General features: G+C 43.0%; 1 pseudogene; it reads right to left on the reverse strand.

Annotated features, from left to right (window-relative positions):
* The window catches only part of LOC125005445, a 62,137-nt pseudogene that overhangs the window by 31,153 nt on the left and 5,157 nt on the right, over positions 1-25,827 (reverse strand).

Here is a 25,827-nt window from a genome sequence, read left to right on the forward strand (position 1 = left end):
GCTGCTTAGCTCCTAATGAGAAGAGTAATTCGTCACCCAGCTTCCAATTTTTGAGCCACCTCATTCTCATGGATATTACTTTCCTCCTGTGCGGAGGTCCTGCCAAAGGCAACAAACACACAGATTCATCTGGAATTCCAGCTGCTCCCTGCTTTTTAGTATAAGCTGAGGAGATCGCCACCAAAAAAAGCAATTACTATACTCATACCCCCATTTCTATTGAAAAGTTTGAAAACATCCCGGCTGCACACACACAAGCCTGACCACACACACACAGACACACACACACACACAGGTACCCGTGGATTCTTCATGCAATATGAAAGGTTGCAGCAAAACTATTATTTCCATCATGTTTCACATATGAAACTACTGCCAGCTGCTGCTTATGACATGCTGTACCTTTCAAAATGATAAACAATTGCACTGATCAGACGTAACATTATGTCTTCCCCATCTTCCTAATATTGTGTAGGTCTCTCCTTGTGTCTCCAAAACAGTTGTGACTCATCAGAGAATGGACATGGGTCATGTTCTTTTGAGTTGTTCCTAAAGTGTTTATTTTTGTGTGTGTGTGTGTGTGTGTGTCAGGTTGCATCATACTGGGGATGGATGCTGCCATCGAGGGGTCTCTTTGCTACGGGGGTGGTGGTCCCTAGTCTGGTCTAGGTGGGTGCTACATGTCTAAGTAACATCCACAAGAATGAATCCGAAAGTTTCCCAGCAGAACACTGAATTGTGACAAGATGGTCGATGTTATTTACTTGTCAGTGGTTGTAAAGTTGTGGCTGATCGGCATATTCTGCTAGTTACTTCAGTCAGTTAGTCAAATTAATGTGTTGAAATACTGAAGAATGTTTATTCAAATGTTCAAACTGAAGATGACACACAGAGGAAGAATGAAATCTAGAAAGGACTCTTTCATTTGCCAAGAAGTCAAGGTCACGGTGCCATGCAGCATTCACGTTAGATCACATTGAGTTTGTTCATTCTAAGTATTAGTCTGCACTAATATATTTAGTTGTTTAGCTGATAAATGCCTCGCTGTGTTCAGATATTCAACATTATAAGTATGAACTTGTGGTTGAGTGCAAGTCGCATAGAGTTGGTTCAGTTCTTTCTTTTTCGCTGCCTGTCCACTGACGACGTTGCACAGTAACTGAAAACCAAAACAGCGATCTGAAAGACGCTTTGAAGAGCCGAGGGGAAAGTGCAGAGTCAGGTGATGGTTCGCCACAAGAAACTAAGACATCCCTTTTAAATTCAGCGTATGTTTGGATCCATGAAAGTACTGATCTCAGCCTCTTAAACGGTCGATGCATGATATTCGTGCCTCATGGCTCAGGGTACCGGTCGGCTCCTCTGCAAATGTGCAAGTGCATCATTTGCAGAAATGTAATGATGACAAAAAAAAAAAGAACAAATCAAAAAAAAAAAGGTTTACAGTTGTTTAGGCGCGTGGGGCTGGAAGTTTTCTCTCTCTCTGCTTTTACGTTGTCAGAAACAGATGGAGCCAGAGACTATGTTTACCCTGGTCCTTCAGCTTTGATATGCAGATGGGGAGTTCACAGAGAATGAGTGATGCTCTAGTCTGGCGCTGCTGCGTTAAGAGTCCAGCGTAAACACCGGCCTTAATGGACAAGAGAGGGGCACGGCGACGGCGGCACAACCAACAGATTTGTTATATTTTAGCAGAATGTAAACTCACGAGTGCGTGTACCTGTTTGGAAGCAGCCCGATGCGGATAAAATATCTAATAATCTGCTTTCTTAGCATCGACTTTTGATAACAGGGAGACGAAACTGGGATAGACCGGCATCAGATCCATGAAAAGTACCGAATATGTTCATAAGGTAGCAGCAAAAAATGCTATTTTGAATATGCAGTTGAGACCAAAATATTTGAATCTCTCCGGCTACCGAGTGCACTCACTCACCGGGTTTTTTATTATTATTTTTTTATTTATTTATTTTTTCGGTGTTGTCTGCGTGCCCACTCCGACTCAAATGGAATTCAAAAAGACATCTCTATTAGCCCTCCCCCGCACTTCGGTGCCTCCTTTTTGAATATGGTGCCGTGACGAAAGGATGTGGAACAAATAGCATTAGCGCTGTGATGTTGCCTTATCTAGGTCATGATATAACCAGCCTATCTCTGAGTAATCCTCTTGTGGCTGACACTGAATGAAAGGAATAGAATAATAAAGCACTCGATTGAGATGTCAGAACAGACTGGCAGAATGCTATCGGGGTGGAAAGCGGGGTTTGATAAGAGCTGATGCCTTTGTTTAGGCAGCTGGGGGGTGGGGGTGGTGGGGGTGGGGGGGGGGGTATGGACGTGTTAGCGCAGAGCTCTGCCATATATTTAGGGGCGCTGGGGTTTTCCCTGCTCTCTCTTTCTCTCTTTCTCTCTCTCATCCTCTTTCGCTCTTTCCCCATGCTGCCTCTCAGACAGCTTTGATCACAGCACCCTTTGAAGCAGTGTTCCAAAATGAAAACGAGGAGAAAGCAGAAGTCATCGCAAGTTCACGCCTAAACTTCCCGCAACTACTTGCAAAGTGCACGTCTTCATTACGGCGCGAGGCTCAGTCGGACCTGCGGAGATCCTTGATGAGGAGAAAATAATTACCCATAAATAATGAATTATAAGGCCGTGGCGTTGTTACTATCGACCGCATCTTTTTAACCTGATGTTAACGAGCCCTGAGAGGCTGTTTGAGAGTTACACAGCAGAGCATCCTTTCCTTGACATATCTCAGCTCGGCGATAACCGCGGCGCGGGGAAGAGCAACAACGCGGCAGAGCCTCTGGATATTACAGCGATATTTCAGACAGAAGAGGGAATCTTAAAGCAGCGGTCATTTTGGGAGATGTTTTCTTTCAGGCTAACAGTCGGACAATAAGATCAATATTAATTCTCACGTCTGTAAATCCACTGCAGGGATAATCCAAGGGAAGGTTTAGCAGGCACGACTGGGCACGGGAGGTACTGCAAGAAGTCTCGCAAAAGCGAGAGTAGTCTGTATGTGTTAGGTTAAAGCTTCATTAAATAGTAAATTAATTTCCTGGTTGATGGAAATTGACTAATGATCTATAACTGTTTCAGATGAGTATAGCACTGTGGCAGACTGTTTGTTCCCAAATCACCTACCTCATTTGACTCTAGATTCTGACTCTTGTGGTAATGATGTGTAAATACTTAACTTTTCGTCTATATATTACAGAAAAGACGGGACGTGTTTTGAATCCCAGTTAATTCACAAGCCTTAAGTTTCTTTGCAGTCTCTAGTTGTACGGTTAATCTGTAATCAAAAGGGGGTTTGATTAATGCAAGTTAAATGATAATCTATACACTGATCTGCCACAACATTAAAACCACCGACAGGAGAAGTGAATAACCATCTTGTGGCGATTCAAAGTTTTGCTGGGAAACTTTTGGACCTGGTATTCCTCCGTGTGGATGTTATTTAGACATGTAGCACCCACATAGACTAGACCAGCGCCCCCGCCTTCTAATATGGTTCTGTTAAAGCTTTCGCTTCCTCTTGTTTAGATGAACCTATATAGATACGTCTGCTGCTCTGAATCAGCAGAGACACCGACAGGCTCTGAGCCTCTCACCATCTCCGTTCCTAACATAAAAACATAAAAGATACTGAATGCATCCAGTCTCTTAGCTTCTCACCAGAGTTTATCTCTGTACTGAAGGAAGCAGAAGACTGATAATCAATTAAATTAATCATTCCAGTCCTTATACTTAAACTTTAGACTTTTGTCTAAATTTTGGATTATGGGAAATTGATTTTCACATAAGAAACAATAAAAAGTAAATTAACCCTAACCCATTTTATTATTAATTCATGGTAAAAATGATCATTTAATTGCAGCCCTGCTTAAATACCATGATGTACTTTGAACACAAGTAGCACCACAGATGGGTCTCTGTAAATTATTGCCGTGAGAGACTATATTGTGTTTAATAACTAGATGCACCCGTCAGAACTCTGCGTCCTGAACCTTGTCATCACTCTCATTAATTACACTCAACGTGTCATTACAGCGGCTGCCTAAATATCAAGTGCCTCCACAGTAGCTGTGTGTATACCAAGGCATTTCCTCCACCACGCTGATGCCCAGGTACGTAGCTGCCCTTTTCAAACCTCAAAATCGCTGTTGGCAGTGTTGCAAATCAACAGCAGGACTTGTTTGTGGCAAGATTTCTGCATCAGTGTAATTAAATATCATGATTTTTCAGTAGCGTTATTTCCTGGAAAACAAAACCATGTGCTTTTATCACAGCTTTGCACACTCTTGGCATTCTCTCGATGAGGTAGTCACCTGGAATGGTTTTTAATTAACAGGTGGGCTTCTTGCCTTCATAATGTGTTTGACACCATCGGTTGTTTTGTGCAGAGGTGAGACTGGTGCAAAGTTCTCTGATTCTAATATTTATCACTCATCTAAAGCTGGGGGCGTGCTACAAGATTTTTTTTGACTATATTTTACCCTGTTGCCAGTTGGGCAAAGTCTGGTCCTGTCTGCACTAGTTGGCTAGTGAGTCAGCATGAGTAGCTGGCACAAAAATCTGTTGGTGTGTGAGGGGAACAGACCCGATCTGACCTCAGTTGCAGTCAATCAAATCTCATTTAATTATCTTAGCTGAGTCTGGAAGCAGTGGGTTAGTATGAAAAAGAGAGGGGGTGGGACACAGGAAATAGTGTCGGAAGACGACGGGAAGTAGCGGGAAGACCAAAACAGGGTGTTTTTAACACTTTCTACTGATTGAGAGAGAAATTAATGCAGTAGATATACTAAGGATGGACTATTTTACTGTGATGATGAGTAAATATTGTAGAATAATGCCACACTAGTAGTAAAACAGGTTTTCATGGCCCCCATGTTAGCACTGCCTGCTGATGTGGAAATTCGGGGACATTTACAGCTCGGAGATAAAATAAGTATAAAATAAATGATAATCATAATGTATAAGATGCGATTACCAGTAAGAATATTAAAAAAAGTTGAAATTCAAACAGGTACCAATATTAGCGCATGCAGTTTTTTTGTCATTAATTAAAAGGCCAATTAAAAGGCTTAAAAGGCTAAAATTGGGGACACTTTCAGGGACAGCTTTAGCCAGTGGAAAGCTCATCCAGAACGGAGACTTTCCCCTGGAAAATTTCGGACCTTTCCGTTTTCACCACACCTCACATTTACGCAGTTGCACCATGTGGGTTTAGAAAATGGTCCAGTCTGAAACAGTGTTGCGCAGTGCAGGGTGTAATTGAATACACTGGTATATTAAAAAACTTCATATCATGACAAAAAAAAATAAATAAATACTGGTATTTGGTTTGACCTTACTGTCCAGCCCTAGTGAGAGTTGCTTTCAATCGGCTTTTTTTTATCTGTTATCCCTCATCAGGTGCAGTTGTTGTGTGATCCCCAGCCTTTCAATCATCATCCAAAACTCTGCTTTAGCCAGACTGTTAGCGTGCACTCCTAGGATTTTGAAGTTCTGTAAAGACAGTGAAAGTTGCGTAGCGTGTCCCCAGCCTAAGTAAAGACAACAAACAGTCCATTACACTTGAATATCAGGCAGTCTGGAAAATGTCTTTTTTTTTTTTTACCACTTTACTCCACATGTGTTCCTTAACAGTTCAAAAGCCTTCAGAAAGAACCCATGAAAATAAAGAAAAGGCATTGAACGAGAAGGCGTGTGTACATTTTGACTGTGTCTAACAATGCTGCAGTATCGCACCGAGGCTTAGGTTTGTTGGTTTGAGGGATGTGGACCACGCATGGCTGGAAGAACTGACAAACACATCGTTTTCCGAGTGCCAAGTGGGTTATTGCTCCAAGAGTTACTGACCCATTCACTGTAGCGGCTGCCAAGATCCCCTCGACACTGTCGCAACTACAGCACAATTGAAAGAAGTCACGACTGCCAGCCAAAGGGAGAGTATAGATGTTGGACGTATATGAGGGACACCATGAGAGCGCTGCTTCTGAGCTGCTGTCTCATCAGTAATCCCTGCTGACAGGCTTCTGTGTTGTTTAACTTGAGATAATTGATGGCGAGAGAGAGAAAGAAAAAAAAGATAAATAAAAGGCAGATAAAACAGAAAGAGATAAAAAGAAAAAATTACACCCGAGGAGCAAATAGAAGAGATGTTACAGCCCGTCCTACATATCAGCTGTTCTAATGACTGCTGGAGTTCTCTCTGTACCACCCCGGGTAACTATATCACCACAGGGGGTAGCGCATGAATTTCACCCCAACCAGCTGAGATTGCTGTAAGTGCGGAGAATGCAGTAAGACGGCACTTTAGCTGCAATCGTGTAATGCGGCTCAATTTAGATTCTGCCTTAATTACAACCGTAACTCTGAGTAAATGAAGGAGAGGGAGTTTTACACAAGGCACTAAATTAGCGATGAAACTAACAAATGAAGGCAATTAGCAGGTAGCCCCCAGTCTGTCTGCACAGTCTAGGAGAGAAACCAGGCCAAGGACTATCTGGAACAACATCAGTTTCTTGAACTTTTTTTTTTTCTTAATCTGTTCTGCTGACAATGGGCCACATTTAGGTAGTGCTGATACGAGTAATTAGAGAAGAGGCGTCCTACAAAAAAAAAAAAAAGAGAGAGAAGAGAAGAAGCTGCTCACAGAGGCACTGTGGTGTTTAGTTTTCCAAGTTTTATTGTAAATGTTAAATAGCTGAAATGATTGAAGCTGCGACAGAATGATATTTTTCAGGGAACAAACCCCCAAAAATCCAAAAAGAGCTTGATGTCCCATCTGCACAAGACATCATCACTGTCCCGTTTGAACCACATGACCGAGAGTGGTCCTCGTGAGACGCAGAGCAGCGATTGTGAAATGTCAGAAAAACTCCCGGCTATACACAGAAGCCCTTCTTATTTGCATTGTTCGCGAGCTCACAGCGGGGAAAAGAAAAAGATGGCGGCGAGAGAACGGCGAGAGTAGAGGATTAAAAGGGAGATATGAAGGGAGGAGGGGTGAACGGGGAAAGTGAAGAGTAAACAAAGAGGACAAGAGAGAGGAGAAGATGATGAGGGGAGGCGGAGCTGAAGAGGGAGGGAAGAGAAATGTGGATGGAAAGGATGAGACAAGGAAACAGGATCTTAGACTGAGAGGAGGGAAAGTCAGTCCTGTAAACTCCTGCAGATGACTGGGGAGGCTCTAGAGATGGGCTAGTGTGACGCAATGCCTTCTCTTCTCTTCTCTTCTCTTCTCTTCTCTTCTCTTCTCTTCTCTTCTCTTCTCTTCTCTTCTCTTCTCTTGTCAGTTTTAATATGCCGTTCTCTAAAGTGCACTGCTCTAACATTGGTTTCAAATGCACGCACAAAACAAAAACAAATACATTCATTATGACACAGGGTAAGATGTTACAATCTCTTGTGTCAAGATCCGAGGCAAGACACATTTAGTAGCCCAGTCCAGCTGAAAACCGACCAGCAGGCTAGCAGTCAGCTACCAGCTAGCAACCAACAAGAAGACACCAGCTAATTAGCCTAGCCAACAGCAGTAGGCAGCATGTACATTAGGAAAAATACTAAAAGGAATGAGCGGGTTAGAATAGCATTATATAGGGATCTGTTTGGATTTCTGAAGTCGCTATTTGGTAAGGAGAAGAATGGTAGCCTGACGGTACCGGAACAGGAACCTGAGGAGTACTTGGAGGAGGTACATAAAGATAAGGTAAGGTTCAGAAAGATGCCTGTCTCCTAAATTGAACTCAGATCACGCTCCTCTCTACACTATGTTACTTATCACAGCCACAGCTGTACATGCACTGCATCTTGGGGGACTGCAGGATGGGTCAGGGGGCCCTATGTCAGGGAAGACTGGAGGACAGTAGTTTTTCTGGAGTCCTCTGACCAACCCCATCCTCCTCCTTTGTCCCAATCTTATGCACCACGCCACATCCAGGGTCACAGGGTCACAGGGTCACGTTGCAGGGTTTTGCTTCCGCAATGAGGACTGACGAAGCACAGAAATAGGGACACTTCTCACTTTTGCGGTGTCTGTGGTGGTGGTGGTGGGTGGACGGTTGGGCTTTTCTAACCTGTGCCGGTTTGTGCTCGCACCCTCTATGAAGGCGGGGGGCTGTGGATTGCCCTATGGCTGTGGTGGTTCTCTGGGCTTGGTACCCATGTGCTCCTGCACTGGGGTGGTGGTTCTCAGGGGTTGGGTCCCCTGACCCAACCTTGGACCCTGGTAATGGTCTCATTCATATTAAGGGAATGCCCACATGCACATGTGTGGTGTCTCCTGCCAGCTTGTACTGGGCCACATCATGAAGAATTGATGAGTCTGCCTAATAAGGGCTGGACTTCTCTTTCACTCTATCATTATGTGGTCGATCTTTGAGTTAGCTCCTCTACTGGGACACCCTTACCCTCCTGGACTGTCCCATCTCTGCAGAGTTCTACACAGAAACCCCCTGGACCACCTCAATCTTGAGTGAGGTGACTTGGAAAGCAAAGGATCCTTGTTTAACTATGTAGACAAATGCAGACAAAATAAAAGATATTCCACCAGTTGGGGATATAGGTAGTCAGTGCAATGAGAGTCCACCAAGGTGGAGAGAGGTTCATGAGGGGGTGAGGGGCACAGAAGCCTCTACAGACTCGGGACCTAATGGAGTCCCTTCTAAATGTATTTTTGCCACATCTAAAGCCTCTTCTCACCTTGGCAGTAGCCGTCCATCTCCTCGTGGCCAATGCTACAGACACAGCGGCCCAGCGGTACCAGCCAGTCTCCATCAGCGCCACAGTACAGTTTGGGCGTGTCCCGCTCCTCCGCGTTCTCCACGCACGCACCCCTCACTTCCACCAAAGAAGACGAGTCCATATGCGGCACAGTGTCTGGAAATGCTGCCAAGTTCCTTAAAGTGGACGGGCAGCGCTTGTAGAACACCTTGGGTGGAAGAAGAGCAAAAACAGGACGCTGGAATGTGGCAGAAGGTGCAAGGAATTTAAATTTGCAAACATAAGCCTGCACAGTGCACACCAACCTTAACTGACACAAGAGCAATGCAAGCTCCGACATCTTGGAAGGCCAGGTAGAAGCCTTTCTGCGTTACCGGTCCCACCTCCCTGACCTCAGTATTCAGGCGAAGAACACGATCTCCAAGGTCTGTCTGTGTAAAGCTTTCATCTGCGGCTATGGTGTCCACCTTCAAGCCAACAGCAAACATGTACTTTACAACTTTTGAATTATACCAGCAGCATAACTCTTTTTCATGACACGGGACAAATAACCAACCTTAGCATAGTCGCTAGGCCGAAACCGAGTCGCTGTCGGGAGCGGCTCCTCCGTCTGCAAGTAGAAGAGGTTGAAGGTTTCCTTACAGGTTCCGGACACCCAAGGTATGGAGTTACAGTCTCTCAGGGTGAAACGCAGCTCCACGTATACCTGAGTCAAAATAGAGAAATAAATTATCAGATCATAAACATTTTCTAGCTGGTTGCTGTCTTTAGACTTATCCTGTCCTAATGCAGATATGTCTAATAGTGTCATACATGTTGTGAAATAGGAAAAAAAAAAAAAACTGAGAGTACAAAACAATAAACTTAAATATGAAATACACTGATTAGGCATAACATTATGACCGCCTTCCTAAGATTGTGTAGGTCTCCAAAACAGTTGTGACTCATTAGAGAATGGACATGGTCCTTCTGAGGGTGTCCTGTGGTGTCTGGTAACAGGATGTTGTGAGTGGGGGTCTTTGGAGGAGGTCATCCCAGAGAAATACAGGAAGTCTCTCATCTTCTTACACAGCTTCCTGGGCTGCAAAACTGTGTCTGAAATTTTTGGTTTCAGCAAATCAACTTTTCTAAGCAAGCTCTGCAAGACCGACCAAGCAAAGAAGGCCATGGACGTATTTCTGGACATCCAAGCGCAGAAAGATGCCGTCACCACAGCTGGCTGTGAAATATTCCAGCTCATGTTCCACAACAAACCACCTAAAGACTTGGGGGACTTGAGATTTGAGGTGTTTAGTAAACAGGCCGCTGTTGGGAACATCAGACCTGAGAAACTACCCCCAACTACAGCAGCTGCAGCACAGTATTCTCTCCGGGCATATCTCCAAACCAGAGTTTGGCTGCTGGTACAAAGTTCATCACTGGATATCTTGGACTATGGGTGGAAAGTGGGAAAACAAGGTTACACACCAGTCCCTATTCAGTTGTACCTGACTCAAGTTCATTAACTGCAATTGTGAAGGGGCTGTCGTACACTGAGGTTCTGCTGTGAAAAGCAAGCGATAAAGTGTATCTCTGCATGTGGAAACTGTCATGGTTCTTGCCAGAACACCACCCAGCCAGATGAGAAAAGGAGTAAGGAGTTGGATGAGAAGGGTGAACAGCTGATATACCAAAGTTTCGATGCTGCACATTTCTGTTAAAATGAGAATTTACATTTCCCTGGCAATACTCTATTAAAAATGGAAGGGGTTTTACTTGAGACTAATGGTTGCAAAAAGATCCTGCACCCCTGAAAACCTCTAATTAGACATCCCACAAGCTAATATTGGAATTTTCATTTTTGCACACCTTAACTTTGACCAGCTCTCAAGAACTTTCCCCGAGGACTTAGGTTTCCATAAATTGAGAGGCGTTGCTGAACACATTTGTGAAGAAAGCAATTGGTAGTAAGTTTTTCCACAGATTGTCACAAAATCTAGCTAACTTTCCCTAACTATGGGGGGGCTTTTGGGTCCTATGGGTTGAGAGGAGGGGCCTCTGTGGATCATTGATACTTGTTTCAGTATCAGTTTGGGAATCTAGTGAATTTTGAGGCTGTTCTTCATGTTTTTATTGAGTTTCTAAACCGTTTTGTCAGGCTGTATCCTGCTGGGGATGGCTGCTGCTGTCAAAGAGTGTCATTGCTATGGGGTGGGAGTGCCTGGTCCGGTCTAGGTGGGTATTACATGTCTTAGTAACATCCACACAAATGCCAGATTTAGATTAATAACACCCTTTTTTTTTCTCTCCAAAGATGTTTTCTTGTTTGTGATACAGCTGATGTCTCTCCAAGGAGTTTGACGTCTACCTTTTCTATCCTTACACAAGCTTCAAGGTGACTTCATTTAATGAACATTTCAAAGTAAATATTTTTTAAATGTGTCTGATGAGGTCCAGACCCTCTGTGCAGCTTGCCGCTGGATCCATCCAGACCGTAGCCAGTTGTTCTGGTTTGGCTCCATTACGTGGCAAACCTGGAAGGTGTGGATGGGTCGGTTCTGCTCATCCATCTCCGTGATAGCGTCCCACTGAAAACATATGGGAAGAAAAAAATGGGTAAAGTTATTAATATCTATTTCCAGACTCACAACATGGCATTTAAAATAAGACAAGCAAGCAGATTATAAAAACAATATAATTAAATCTAACAGCAGAAAAAGAATTGGGTCATGGGTATGTATTATGTTAGTATAAGTCTTCGTAAAATACAGATTGTGTTATATCTATAATAGATGTAACCATGGATGATTTCATTTCAGAGCTGCTCCATAAAATGTTGAACCTGTGCACCTTCCATAGCTTGTGGCAGAACTTAATTTCTATACAAACATGACGTCTGAGAGACACCAAGTTGATTTCTCCAATGTTTTCAAGCTGTTGCATCAGCCCACACTCTCTCATTTGTCTGCCCCGCTTTAATGGTGTGATGATCGGCGCTTCAAAAGCCCTAACGTTTATTGACAGGACTTCTTTCACACAACTCCTGTGGCGTTAACATGGCCCGAGACTGCGACACGCTGCACAGCCGGACACGTGGTTATAACTGAAGGGCACGAGATGCAACAGAAGGCATGGTAGCACTTCAGCTTGATTATGTCATGGAAAGGTCAGGATAGAGCAGCAGCACAGAATTATTCTGCAGAAAAAAAAAGAAATACAAGTAAAAAATATTACTTTAGAGGGGAATGGAACAGTAAGCGAGGAGGAAAGTTCAAATTTTAGCTTCTTTCTCACACAGGTGACCTGTCATCTTGTGAAGTGGGTGTTCTTAATGTTCTTAGCCTGTGTCCTAGCCTCACTTAGACATAACTCCTTCTCCATCAACACAAAAATAGAGAACATGTGGCAGAACTTATGCCTGTCTTTCATCATTTACTGCAAAAATATTTCACATTTGTCTGTTTCTTGTGTCACATTTAACTCGAGGATATTGGAGAGTGAATAGCCTCCTCTCTCCCAGTCGTCTTGAACGCGAAGAGGACTGAAGCTTCCTCCTTGATTGCACGCTATCATTTCCAGGTCACAGACCGGAGCATGGAGTTCATCAGAAAGCACGAGCGGCTACACAGAAAACACTCTGACTGGTTATTGATTTCTCTCTCCACCACATAAGCTTTCGTATTTTTAAAAAAAAATCTGTAAAGCAGTGATATCTGCAAAATGGGTTTTTAACATTACCAAGTGCTCCGGCGTTTAATGTGACTCGCATGAGTGTTTAAAAAATTCAAACACAGAGTTACAGGAGAATTAAAGAGTGTTCTCGAATATAAATTATTAAATACCACTTTAACCTTGACTGGAGTGTGGAAAAAGCAATTCATCTTATATTAATTAAGCTATCTAAATAAGCTCTATGTGATACCCTCAGGCCAAATGATTAATCAATCATAATCATTCCCTCTTTCATTTGGAACTATGGCCCCGCAATGTGTCCACGCCTTTATGATGTTAAGTGGACTCTGAGGTATCTCTTCAGTTTTTAATAGCTTAGAAATAAAAGCAAATCCCACACCAATCAGCCACAATATAATGACCACCTTCCTAATATTCTGTAGGTCTCCCTTGTGCCTCAAAAACAGTCGTGACTCATCAGAGAATGGACGTGGGACTTTTGATGGTGTCCTGTGGTGTCTGGAAACAGGTTTTTATTAGTGGGGGGGCCTTTCGGTCCTAGGGGTTGAGGGGAGGGGCCTCTGTGGATCGTCCCCACAGATACTTGATCAGTTTGGGATCTAGTGAATTTGGAGGCTGCATCACTGCGTTGTTATTTACTTCAGCAGTGTCAGTGGTTTTAATGTTGTGGCTGATCGGTGTATACCTTAGCAAATGTAAACACGACACTTGTATGATTACAGCTAATTGTGCAACCATATTATTTACATTTTTCCATTTTGCAAGCGTTCCCACATTAACGGTGAATGTTAGGTTTCGATAGCTGACATGATCCCTTCTGTTCATAGCAGCTGGTGAGAAATCCACTTTTTAATGAACATTCGGTGGAAGAGATGAATGTCTGAAAAGTCTCATGTTTAGTCTGTGCGGGAAACACGTATTGACTAGTCAGAAGCAAGAAACAAATAAAGCAGAGGCATCTTCCAAAACTACAGTGTTTTAGATAAAATATTCCATCCTTGAGTTTTGACTACTGCTTCCTGCACACAGACACATTATCTAGATGTAAAATATCTAGACAACAGGATTTTGGTGCCGCTGATATGTAATCACGTAAGTGGTATTGAGCATTACATTTGAGAGAGATTTGGTTGTGTGCAGGTAAACAGCTCGTGTGGAGATCGAACACCCCGTCATATCCTGTTTGATAAGCAAATCCCTTAAACAAACGTGCCGTTCACTAAGGAAGGCCACACATTAACTGATGCGAGTAAGTTTATTGGTAGACAGGTCATGAGAGAAAGGGATGGAGGGATGAAGAGGGTTCAAGGGGGTGGGATGAAAAGGGTCATAGGGGATGGGATGAAAGGTTGCATGCAGGTAAACAGTTTGTTTTGACATCGAACACTGTTATACCCTGTTGGCAAGACAGCGAACATGCCGTTTGTTAAGTAAATACCTTAACCCTTTAACACTGAACAAATCGTACCATAACTCACAACAGTTTGCGCTACTGACAAAATTCCAAGTGTGGCTGAACACTGGGAAGTTGTGCTTTTGTCTGAAAGAACTTTGTGACACCTCAATCTCAAATTTTTCCAAACAACTCTGGGGCTCCCCGGTCTTGCGTCGCTCCCCAACCTGCAGCCAACAGCAGCGTTGTGTGTCATCATTACCATAATGACAGCTTTTTTTCCCCAGCGTTCAGCCAGACTTTGAATTTTTTCAGTCAGTGAGTTACGGTAATTCAAATACTGTACTTTTTTTTTTGTTACAGATTTTTTTTTCTGTGGCAGATGTTGTTTAGGTCTTAAAAAGGTTAAAGAAACCCACCGTAATGGTTAGAAACTCTGTAACAAGTGGGAACTGTGTGGTCATAGATGTAGCCTCTTGACTCCAACTTTTATTTTAGTGTCTTAAGTTGCCAGTCAGACTGTGAAGAACGACCGTTGCAAAGACCAGGAAGTCTTGGGGTAGATATGCGTTATCTGTAATCCGTTGGCTGCGCTGGAAGCCCAGAAAGAATTGGCCGTTGCCCCACAGGCTAGGATATCAGAAGATGGGTGGTTGACGGGTTCCCAGACTGGGAAGTGATCAGGAGTAATATTTACAGAAAACTAAACTTCTTAGAGGGTGTCGGTTATTGTTTTAAGACAGAATTTTAAAAAAAAGTTACCTTTTAATGACAGATAATGCTAAAGTTGGGATGCTAATGTCCTTAAAATGCTAGCATGTTGATGTTAAGCAGTTTTAATGTATTCCAGTCTTTCACTGCCTTTAACTTGTAAGCATGGTAACATAGGCCAAACAACAATGAAGCATGGGATGCATAGGATGATGAAACTGTTCTTAGGTTTTAATATCTTGATGGCAGCTACATGAAAGGTCAGAGGAACACGCTTTTAAAAATCAGTCTTGAGATGCTTTATGGAAAAGTGTAGCCTGCTGGAGACATCCTTCAAATGAGCTTCAGCGTTAAAAGCAAGCTGCTATTATGGCTAATCATCTAGAATTCAAACATGCTCAGAGACTCTGACTATTGTTGCATAAGATTGCAAGGCCTCTGCAGTGCTTTGTCACAATAACATTCAGTCTGTCATTACTTTTGACTTTCACTGCAGTTTCTAACGGCATTTACTGCTCTAGAAGCCAGAGAAAAGGAAATAAGGAAATGTATATTAAAGCAGGACTCGCAGACTTGATTTAAGAGGAGTTTCTTCGACGTATCCACTATCTCATTACAGTGCCCTCCTTGCAGAGCTGGAAGCCGAATTTGAAAAAAAAGAAGAAGCCGCCGGTTTTCTGGTTTGCATAAGATCAGCATTAAGTAATTGGAGATCCATTATGCATACAAACAAGAGAAAATGGTGATTTGTCACTCTGTGTGCCTCAGTGTTCCAAAATGCACCCTTGGGAAGTGGCACGGTTCAGAGCTGAGAAAACAAATGCAAACCCCGGGTTTGAAAGATGAGCTGCAACCCACGCTCTCTCAGGCGATCAGATATGTACCTACTAATCGCTCTGTATATTAGGCCCGAGCTTAGAAACAGAAACCAGGTTTTTAGTACAAGATGTAGAACTAATTCATGCACCAAACTCACATCCACATTAGAGTGTGTTGGTGCAATAGGAGAAACAGCCCAAAACAGTACTAAAAGCGGTGACTGGTGGTGGTTTTGAGGCTGAACCTGGGATGAAATACTGATCTTTAGTATGTCATCATTGGCATGACTTGGTTTTTGTCACAAATTTCATCATTTAATCTAAAAAGCATCATCACAGTCTTGTACTGTAACTGGACCTGGTCCTATATGAAGCAACTTATTGACTTCCGCTTGCTTAGTCGCACTATCCCCAACGTTTGCAACACGGCGATTAATGATGCTGGAGTCTGCATACAGATCGTTATTTGAAGAAGAAGAGGAAGAAACACTCAGCAAATATCAAGAGTCTGTGTCCCTCTCCAGACATGAAGGGGTGTCTGATTTGTCAAAAATAACAATCTCTTTCCTTTACGCAAATGCACAAATTATTAAACCACGTCTAAATATCAACAGCGGATAGTGTTTGACTTGGATTCTCTCGCTGCAGCTGTTGGAACACAACCTGTTTCCACCTATTCCTCCTCCCTGAATGCCTGTTTTTGTCCCAGTACTCCGGAGCAGGACAGAGCAGCTGGACCCAGCAGATGGACGAAGCAGCAACACTCTGGGCATGTAAATTCCAGTATGTTTATTCCACATGCTGTCTGGGCCAGGCTGCAGAAGAGACTATTTACCTCTCAGCCTGTGTTCTGCATCCTGCATTCAATGTGTTGACAAAGCGAGGACGCCAGCTTTTAACACCTCCTACTTAGCTTTATTAAGACACACTTTAGCCCCCTTTCTGCGACTGCATAAGAAGCCGCTGCAAAGACATTTCAGTCTGCAAACATGTCCAGACACTGATAACTTGCTATGATGTTTTTTGGGGGGGTTTTCTTCCACCATGGCTCCCACAACTTTAAAGTCTGCGCTCAGCTCCTGACAGGAATCTTTGACAGCCGCAGAATTTAGTTGAAGTTTTTCATCGCTGAAAAGAGATTTAGATCCAACTTTTGTCTGAGAGATACAAAGATTATCTTTCAAGTCAACAGATGGCTGCATAAAAAGGGAGTCTTGGAAAACAATTCTGTCTGGCTTCAACAGAACACCAACTTTATTAGGGATAATAATCATACTGAATGCATGTGTCAGTTTTAAGAGCCAGCATTCAGTTTAGTGGTTAGGTTTATAATTGAGCTGTATATCTCGTGTATCTCTTGTCTTTGAGAATTTAACCACATTCAAATTCAAAAATCAGCGCACGCCACATCTGACTCATTGACTCTCACTATTACTATTTAGCCGGCACATATGCTATTGCACTAATAACAACAGTGATAGACCAATCAGAAACAGATGGGCCCGATCTCAAGCTATATATACTTCATCCAGTTGTTTCTGTCTAGGAGGAATGAGTATGTTTCCTTCAAACATTCGGTGGCACGAAAAGTCTGATCAAATTTAAATCAGACTATCAACTATTACCAGTAAATGTAGCCCGTGAGAACATCAGTGGCACCATCACCGCGGAGGAAAGTCATTATCTTTAATGTTTTAAACCTTAAACTGTGTTTGTATCACTTGGACCTGTGGCTGTGGATGGCCCTGAGCACACAGAGATATGGGAGAACACAGGATACGTTATTGAATGATGTGTGCCGAAAGCATATAGGAGATGACAGACCAGTGAGTCTCTTACTGCCATTTTCAGTTCAGCTCTCTTCTGAGAATATTTTAGTTTTAGCCACCATGATGACTTTCATTAGATTCTCCGTGGAAAGGAGCAGGTGAGCCAGTGTTCCTTCTTTTATTCTTACTGTGACAGCTCCTCAGGGGCTCCCCAGCTCAATTCAGGGCTAGATGAAAACGATACACACCAATCAGCCACAACATTAAAACCACTGACGGGTGAAGTAAATAACATTGACCATCTTCTGGCAATTCAATCTTCTGCTGGGAAAGTTTTTGACCCGGCATTCGTGTGGATGTTACTTTGGCAAGGTGCCTCCCACCTAGACCAGACCAGGCACCCCCGCCCCATAGCGATAACACTCACACATGATAGCAGCAGCCACACTCAGAAGGATGTAGCCTGACACAGAAACACACACAAAAATGCTTTAGGAACTAAAGAAACTAAAAAATAAAAAAAACACATGAAGAACAGCACAAGGTGTTGACCTGACCTCCAAATTCCCTACATCTCAAAATGCTCGAATATCTGCTGTGATCTACAGAGGCCCGTCCCCTCAACTCATAGGACCCAAAGGGCCCCACTAACAAGATCCTGTTGCCAGGACACCCTCAGAAGGGCCATGTCCATTCTCTGATTAACTATTTTGGCAACACAAGGGAGACCTACACAATATTAGGAAGGTGGTTATAATGTTATGCCTGATGTCAGTGTACATCACAGTTGAGCAACATGATTTACTAACCTTTAATCTGCACAAACAACAGATCTGTTGCATAGGACTAGATGTTAGTATCCCTTATTGCATACTTGAGGTCCTTTGGGTTATCCAGTGGGCGTTTCGCTAATAAGCCCACAGCACCTCCAGAGGGTTCAGCAGTTAGATGCCATCAACTCACTTGAAGGCCTGTGTGGAGTCCTTTGTGTTCATCCACAGCCACTGACTCCCCTTTTCTGCAGCTGTAGAGAGGTCCTTGCCTGCCTACCGGTGGGCTTTCCCCCAACTTCGATCTCCCAGAGTAGACTAGATGTTGAGGTGGCTACAAACACTCTACAGCCTACCTCAACTGACTGGATCCTCACTTTCCCGCCTAGTTTTTGTATGTCAGCAGCAAGCTCCATGTACCTCAGCTTTATTGCACTCCTAGGCCTCCTCTACAGAGCTCTACCCAGGGCTCTGTGAGCTTGATGATGTTAAGATGCCTGATCGAAGGTGACCATATAGCACAAGGTCTGGTCGCAGGTTGGAGGATGTGATCTCAGCTTTTGGTCTGGGGTCTATCCGGAAACTTACAATTACGTGCTCCGCTCCACTGCCCAGTATCTGGTCTCGAGGTGGTGAGACAGGCTTGACCCTCGCCGTCCCAGACAGAGGTTTTCGGTTGCCAGCGGGATGATGTGGGTGGAAGGGTGCTGACACTCAGCAATCGCTTTTCCATCACTGCTGCAACACACCTTAGCATCTGGTTGTGCTGCCAGGTGTAACGGCCTTGGATGAGGCTGGTCTTGCAGCCCAGTAGAAGAGCTGGACAGAATGAGCATACCATGCCATTCACTAAGGTTCTTGGGAAAAGGGAAGACTTCATAGGCAGCCTTGATGGTGAAGCTCGCTCTGAATGCCTCCACATCCCATAGCTCTTGCCAGGGCCTTCCACGCCATCCCACGTCATCCACTGCCGTTCTTTTGCCTGTGCAATGGCTTCTGCACACTTGTCTGCTTCCTCTTGGCTCCGTACATCCTGCACCACAAACTTGCGTTTTTCGGATGGAGTGGCCTTGTTCCAGGCTGGTGATACCATCTCTCTCCTGCTGCATTTGGCCCAAGACATCACTGTGTCTGAGTGCTGCCTTTGCCTGCTCTGTTGCTGCTGATGGGGTCCACCTCCAACTGGATCGCCTGACTCCTGTAACATTATCTCCAGTCTTACTTTGGCACACCTCAGATAAGCTGGAGATGGGCAGGTCTGAAATTCCTTTGCTGTAGAGCCTAGTACTGCTGAGGCACTTGGGACACTTCCTTGCGTAGAAGCTAACCAGTCTCTCCACTTTTTCCACCTTAGAGACTGGGACTTCATAGAGGGTTAGTGGTCACATGAGGCGTGAGAGTAGCCCCGAACTGCATGCACTGCAATTTATAGGTGAAAATTTACAGTGAGTGTAAATATTTCATGTCAGTGGGTGTGGCGTTAGGGTGTTACTGCAGACAGATAGTGTTCCATTAACAACAGAGGAGCCCAACCTGGGTAAGAGGTGTGAGGTTTTGATTAAAACAAAGCAATTTGTCATTGTCAGGCTAAAGGCATGGGAGAGAGAGAGGGGTGTTATGAAAATATCATTAGGTCTCCGTAGTTTTGATGAATTATTGATTTGATGTGAATCTGGGCGGTGGCACTGGGCTGTGTTTTTGTTCAACCAATTAACGGCGGTTGTTGGTCCCCATAGCAAAAAGGCTGTTTAGGGTGGTGTGCGAGGGAGGGAAAACCATTTTCAATATTTGTCCCTGAAAATATCTCAGTATTGTGTCGCCATTTATTGGTTTTGCTCCAAAGGATTTATTACACTTTTAATAATAGCCTGAAAGCACAAGGCCGCTCATACGCGCACACATACACACAGAACCTTATGTCTTGAATTACACACAACATCAAGGAAACAAATAACTGTTATTGCTGATGTTTGCTCAGTCCCAGATGAAATATTTGTAAGAATGAAAACTACAACATCTCCCCTACAGGCCCTGTAAGAATTATATGCTACAATTAAATTAGTTTAATATCTAGGTATTTTAAGGGCTCGTGCAAATCTGCATTCATACGCATTCCTGCATGTGTTCAACAACAACAACAACAAAAGAAATCACGAGAAGAGAAAACCAGAGATGATTGAATTGGGATCTTAGTGTTTTAGGAGTTTTATTGCACCTCTTCTATTTTATAACTGGCCTCACTGTTTGAGCTTTCTTTTTCATTTTATACACTCAGGCTAAATAAAATTTAATCATGAATAGAGGTGAAGTGTCAGCGACTAACCAGTAGCAATATCCAAAAATCCAACAAGTCTACAAATGTCTGATCATGATTATGATTAATGTAATTCACCTTTTTATAACTATAGTTATTCACGTCCGTTTTTATAAGATATTTTTCATTGGTTGCTTTTCAATAAGGGAGCTGATCCATCACTCGTGTGAAGGCACAGGGCATTTGCAAAGATCAGCTTTTGACTAATATTTTCTTTTTTCCCCACCTGCATCTATTTCCTGCAAACAGAACCTAACACTGAGCTCAGTGCACAGCTGTTAGAGGAGATGTGACTGAGAAGATTATCTATCACAACAACTTTCAGGCCAGGCCTGCATTCCTTCATTGTTCAGAGGCAATAAAACTATAACCATTCCGCTTATGTGACAGACCATTAATGGCTGAAAGGGATGTAAAGCGTTTGTAGTAATTATTGCATCCTTTAGACCTAAAGCAAAATATTTCACCTGCGAGCTGCGAAACTCATTATAACATTGTTTGAGATTTTGATTACTATCGGCTGTCTGCCAACTGGTGTCGTTAGCTTCTTAGCAATCTCAGGCTCAAAAGACTCTTCCCAGCTGTCCTAGACAAAGCTTCTTCTCATTCATGGATTACAAAAAAAATCTAAATAACGAAATAAATAAATCACAGAGAATTCATGAATTTAGGAATAGGGGTGATGCACATTCTGCTTTCTCAAAACCCATATGAGCACATATCTGGGACCAGACTTAAAAAAGCACCTGTAGTGTGGTGTTAGCTCCAATATTTCACTTAGTCAAGTGTCCATTAAATTCAAAACCTCTGCAAATGACCCAGAATGCATCAGTTTGATGATATATGCAGGCCAAGAGACATGCATGTGGGCAAAATGAGGCTAACTAAGGTTAAAAGTGTTGCAGCGATGCATCGAAACGAGTCCACTGTGCACTCAGACAACACACTGCAATATGCAGTACATCCAGTGCACTTAAGCTGTCAATGCTCTGCACATTGCCATCACTTCCCCTGCCACGTATCAGCATTTCTAAAGCTCCGCCCCTGACTCCTTCATCCACCTGTAGGTTACTGAGTCTATACATTCCCCCAGGGATGGAGTGAGTAGCCTTCCTCTGCTATGCTGTGCTTGGTGCATGCTTGTGTTGAAGAGGTCACAGCATAGACACCTGTTAGACATTATAATGAACGTCAGCTTAGCACAGTCTTAAGCAAGACATAAAGATGTTTATTTCCACCAACAAGTCCCCAAATCATTGTTCACTGGATGACACGTTGGTCTAACTACTGTCGAGAGGTTGGCATATCAAATCAAATCAACTTTATTTATATAGCACCTTTCATACAAATGAATTGTAACCCAAGGCGCTTTACTCATCGAGCAAATATAAAACAAGCCCGCGGAAACCTCCCACTTCCCACTCCCACGCACACAAACACATGCACACACACAAAGGAGCACAGGGATATATAGAGCACAGATAAAATGAGTGGCATGGCTGAGCGCGGACGGACTAATGAGGAGACGCCATTATAAAACGACTTCTCTTTAATCAGAGCAGTTAAATACAATCTGTGCAAATGAACAAGTCAACTGAAAATCTGGGCAAATCACATGAAAAACAAATCTCTCTCAAACAAAAAATGAAAGTGAGAACAGTTGCTCTGACTTCGATATAATTCTTTTTGAAGTGGTCTCCAGGTTAGAACTTGAAACGTTCTACATCCTCCATTTCCTTTGTTAAGAAACAACAGCATGTTGTCATAACCTACGTGTATATATGCCTGTGATGTATTTTCACTATGTACTTGGATGCTGCCTGCCTCTCTGAAGTGTTTGATTACAGATTTGGTATCATTAAAGTATGATCATGTCTTGTGAAAGTGGACTTGACATATCAAGTCTGAGAATATCGAGGAAGTATTGATATTTCTGCATCGGTATGCACAGCCCTCGCTCCCAGATGCTAACGTTAGCAGTGTGGCTAGAGTAGAGATCGACACACTGTGTGTGGGTGCATACTGAGGACATCCAATAATAATAACAAGAGTGCGTCTTGTCTCCTACATCTCCCACAATGCTTAGTGTGACATATGCTGCAGTTCCACATAGTTTCTCATTATTCTAAATTATTATTTTTTCTCTACAAACTTTTTTTTCTTGCACCCCTAGGAGCGAGAAAAAAACTTCTCGCTTCTGGTGGAGTATGCTTCACTCTAAGGAAGAACATCTGTACAGTTTCAAGTTCATTAGGAATCTTAGCAGTGACTAATCTACTAAAGAAGGACATGACACTCACCCCATTGACAGGATATGTCTTCCAGTCCAGTTCTCCCAGCACTGTCGTAGTGTCCAGCAGGACCACTGCAGAGGGGCAGGGTAGGCGGAGAAAAGAGAGTTGTGTAAAAATGGAGAAGAAAAGTTGGAAGAGCGAGAAAGGACGACAGTGCAACCATTAAAAAAAAAAAAATGACAGGGAGAGTAGAGAAGGGTAAGAGAGAGAATGCGAGAGAGGTTGGAGAGTGAATTGAAAAAGAAGAAAAATGGAGGTGACAAAATAGGAAGAAAACAGAAAATAGTTATCAAGCTGTCAATGAGGAGCTGCCGGAGCTGTAAAGCCCTTATCAGGTTCAACCACCTATGAAATAACAGCTCTTAGGAAAGTCCGGGACAACACCGACGCTAACAGAGATCCGCCCTCCATCTAGTTGAAGTCTGTAAAATTAGTACTCTCCCGCTCAGAGGTCACCAGTTTCCCGCTACATGACATCGAAGATGAGACAAAGATGAACAAAGGGGGGGAAAGACAGAAGCAGTATGGAAACTTTAACCAAACAAAACACGGCTTAATTAATTCAGATTGTGAAGCGGCATCCAGCAACTCACTGTTCAGGTCCAGACTAAAGGAGGAAATAGTGGATGTGGCACCAACAGTGTGGAGATAAGCCCACGATGAAATCTAACTGGTTGGGGTGTACAGATGGACGGATCTCATGATTTTAAATAATGAGACGCATTCAGAGTGGATAGCCAAGGCAACACTGGGAACAACTTGTGATTCCTCCACGAAAATAGTAATGTGTCGGATTTTCGTACTCCTTTGACAATACTTGAAAGTGTCTACAGCTTGGGCAGTATCTGACTTTCGGTCATATTGAACCATCCACTACCAACGTTTTTACCCACCGGTCAGGAACATTAATCAATTAAATATTCATGCCCCATACCCACAGACTTACCCTCTGTCTAATGATTGAAACAGAGGGGTAATGCATTGTCCCTTTGATTCATTAAACTGTGATCACATAAGGAAAACATTAGTCAGTGCTGTGAGTCACAACCATTAGGGTCAGTCGATGGCACCTTGCTGATCATCTAGAATTTATGAACGTAATCTGGCAGGGTGATCATTTGAAAAGAGGAAGACGTGGCGCATCAGCATTTACCGAGCTCGTTAGCGAGTGTTTATCTGCAGGAATCCTGCGCTGCATCGGGCAATGTAACATCCTCTGGCTGTCTGCACTCTGGTCACGGCTAAGGCATGAAGAGAGCCATTATCTGGCCTCGCTAAGCCCCCTGGGCCAATTTGATATGATGAATGTGCAATTTCCTTTGTCTCCACGCCGCCAGTTAATTACAATCTCTATCAATAAAGTATGTCCCACTTCAGCGGGCGACATCGCAGACCAAAGAGTCAAAACTTCAGACGAGCTGTCACTCCGGCGCACAGCAGCCTTTTCCAAATCTGTACTAATTTAATGGGGTTGTGACTGTTTTCTGAGCAGGTTAGGCAACCGGAGAATATAAGCTTTTTGAGGAAGACCACTTGAGTATTTACATAGATTTCATTTTTTTTTTAAGCGTTGATTTCCAGCTGGTTATTAAAGAGCTGAATCATAATAAGGTGGACTTGCCTCTGTTTAAAAGGAGGACCCGCAGAGATAAAGGGAGGGGAGACTAAGAGACGGAGCCGGAGAGACAGAAAGATATTGATTTTTTAAACAAAATTAAACTTTCATCATCAAGAGCAATCTTCCATAGCATGTATGTCAGCAGCAAACCCTTCCCCCCACGGCTCCCCGTGAACCAAACATACGTACGTACACAACAACGCAGCCATAAAATAATTAAATTCCCCGGCTATCTTTGGAGCCAGGAAATAATGGCCCATGACCACAAGGGGGGAATTTGATACGCAGATTTTCTCACTCAAAGCAGACATAACACACACACTGCTGCTATTTATCAGGACACCAAATCACATTACTCCCGTCTGCGTATTGTGTCTGGGAGTGTGAGAATCTGCCGTCCGCTCTGAGTTTCCTGACCCCATGAAGTGCGTGATAATGTATGCACAAATAATAAACTCTGGCATCAAAGTAGAGAGAGGTTTTCAGTGAATTAACAGACTTTGAACACTGATATGAACATACTGAATAAAGACTCTTTCTCAGAGAATGTGGATCATTTAATAACAGTGCGTGTTTGGCTTCGTTTGATACTAAAACTTTTGTGTCAGCAGGGCTGTACGCTCACTGTTTCAGGTGGTAGCGTTGTGCTAGCAAGTTAAATTTTTTTAGAAAAGATTTGTACACCGGTGGACAACTAATGTGTTTATTGGCAAAATGAATTTGATACTGATAAGAAATTCAGAAACATTGTTGAACTGTCTTTCGAAATGTTGTCACATTGAAATACGCAACTATTAAACTTGACATTCTTTTCAGGGGCGCGAGGGTGAAGATAATGTATTAGTATGTTAATCTAATAAATGACAAATTCCTTTAAACCAAATAAATTGTTTTATTTACGGGAGCCTCTTTAAAAGGAGCCAGATCTTGTAGATTCGTTCAAAAGAGCGGCTCATTTTGGTTATTTTTAGGATGGCAACTTATTTTAATATAATAACCACTGGGGGGAATGATAGGGTTCGACTATATACACAATGTATTGCTGGGATATCTGACTTTGAACTATTTTGAAATATTGAATTTAGACTATTTATCCCATGGGAAAAACCTGGAAAATACCTTTGTAAAGAAAGAAGGAAAGGAATAGAACCCATTTCAACTCCTACGAAGTACCTACGCTCACCATTATACCACCAACGCTAGAATATTCTGTCAAATTGTTATCAAGGCAAAGGTCCATCCAGATGCTACTGCATTTTCTTCGCCAGCCACTCAAATGAAACATGTAACCCTCTTTCTTGAACCTGTAGCGTACTGAGGCATTCACGTGACTGCATTTGCATATCACATAAGCACATGCACGTGTTCTCTTCTGCACTCCTCCCCTTGTGCCTGTTCTCTGTGTGTGTGCATCTGTGTGAAACACAATGAAACGGTTCTCGCTGTTTAATTTAAAGAGCTGGTCAACAGATTCGGTTCGTTGGCGAATTTCACAACTCTATTACACAGGGACAATATGGACAATGACTCTAAAATCTAGATAAGGGACTTCTGAGTTTAATTACAAAATAGTATAATGTGTTATGAAGGGATAGCTGCTTCCTTAATTTACTTCAGACATAATGACTGCATGCACATTAACAGAATTTGTCTGCAGGTGCTCCACAGGTGTTTCTTTCACTGAGCTACAGGTAGCAGTAAGAACCCACACACTAAGGCTTGTAAAGACTTG

This window comes from Mugil cephalus, chromosome 3 (genome assembly GCF_022458985.1).
Source record: "Mugil cephalus isolate CIBA_MC_2020 chromosome 3, CIBA_Mcephalus_1.1, whole genome shotgun sequence".
In the NCBI taxonomy this organism is placed as follows: domain Eukaryota; kingdom Metazoa; phylum Chordata; class Actinopteri; order Mugiliformes; family Mugilidae; genus Mugil; species Mugil cephalus.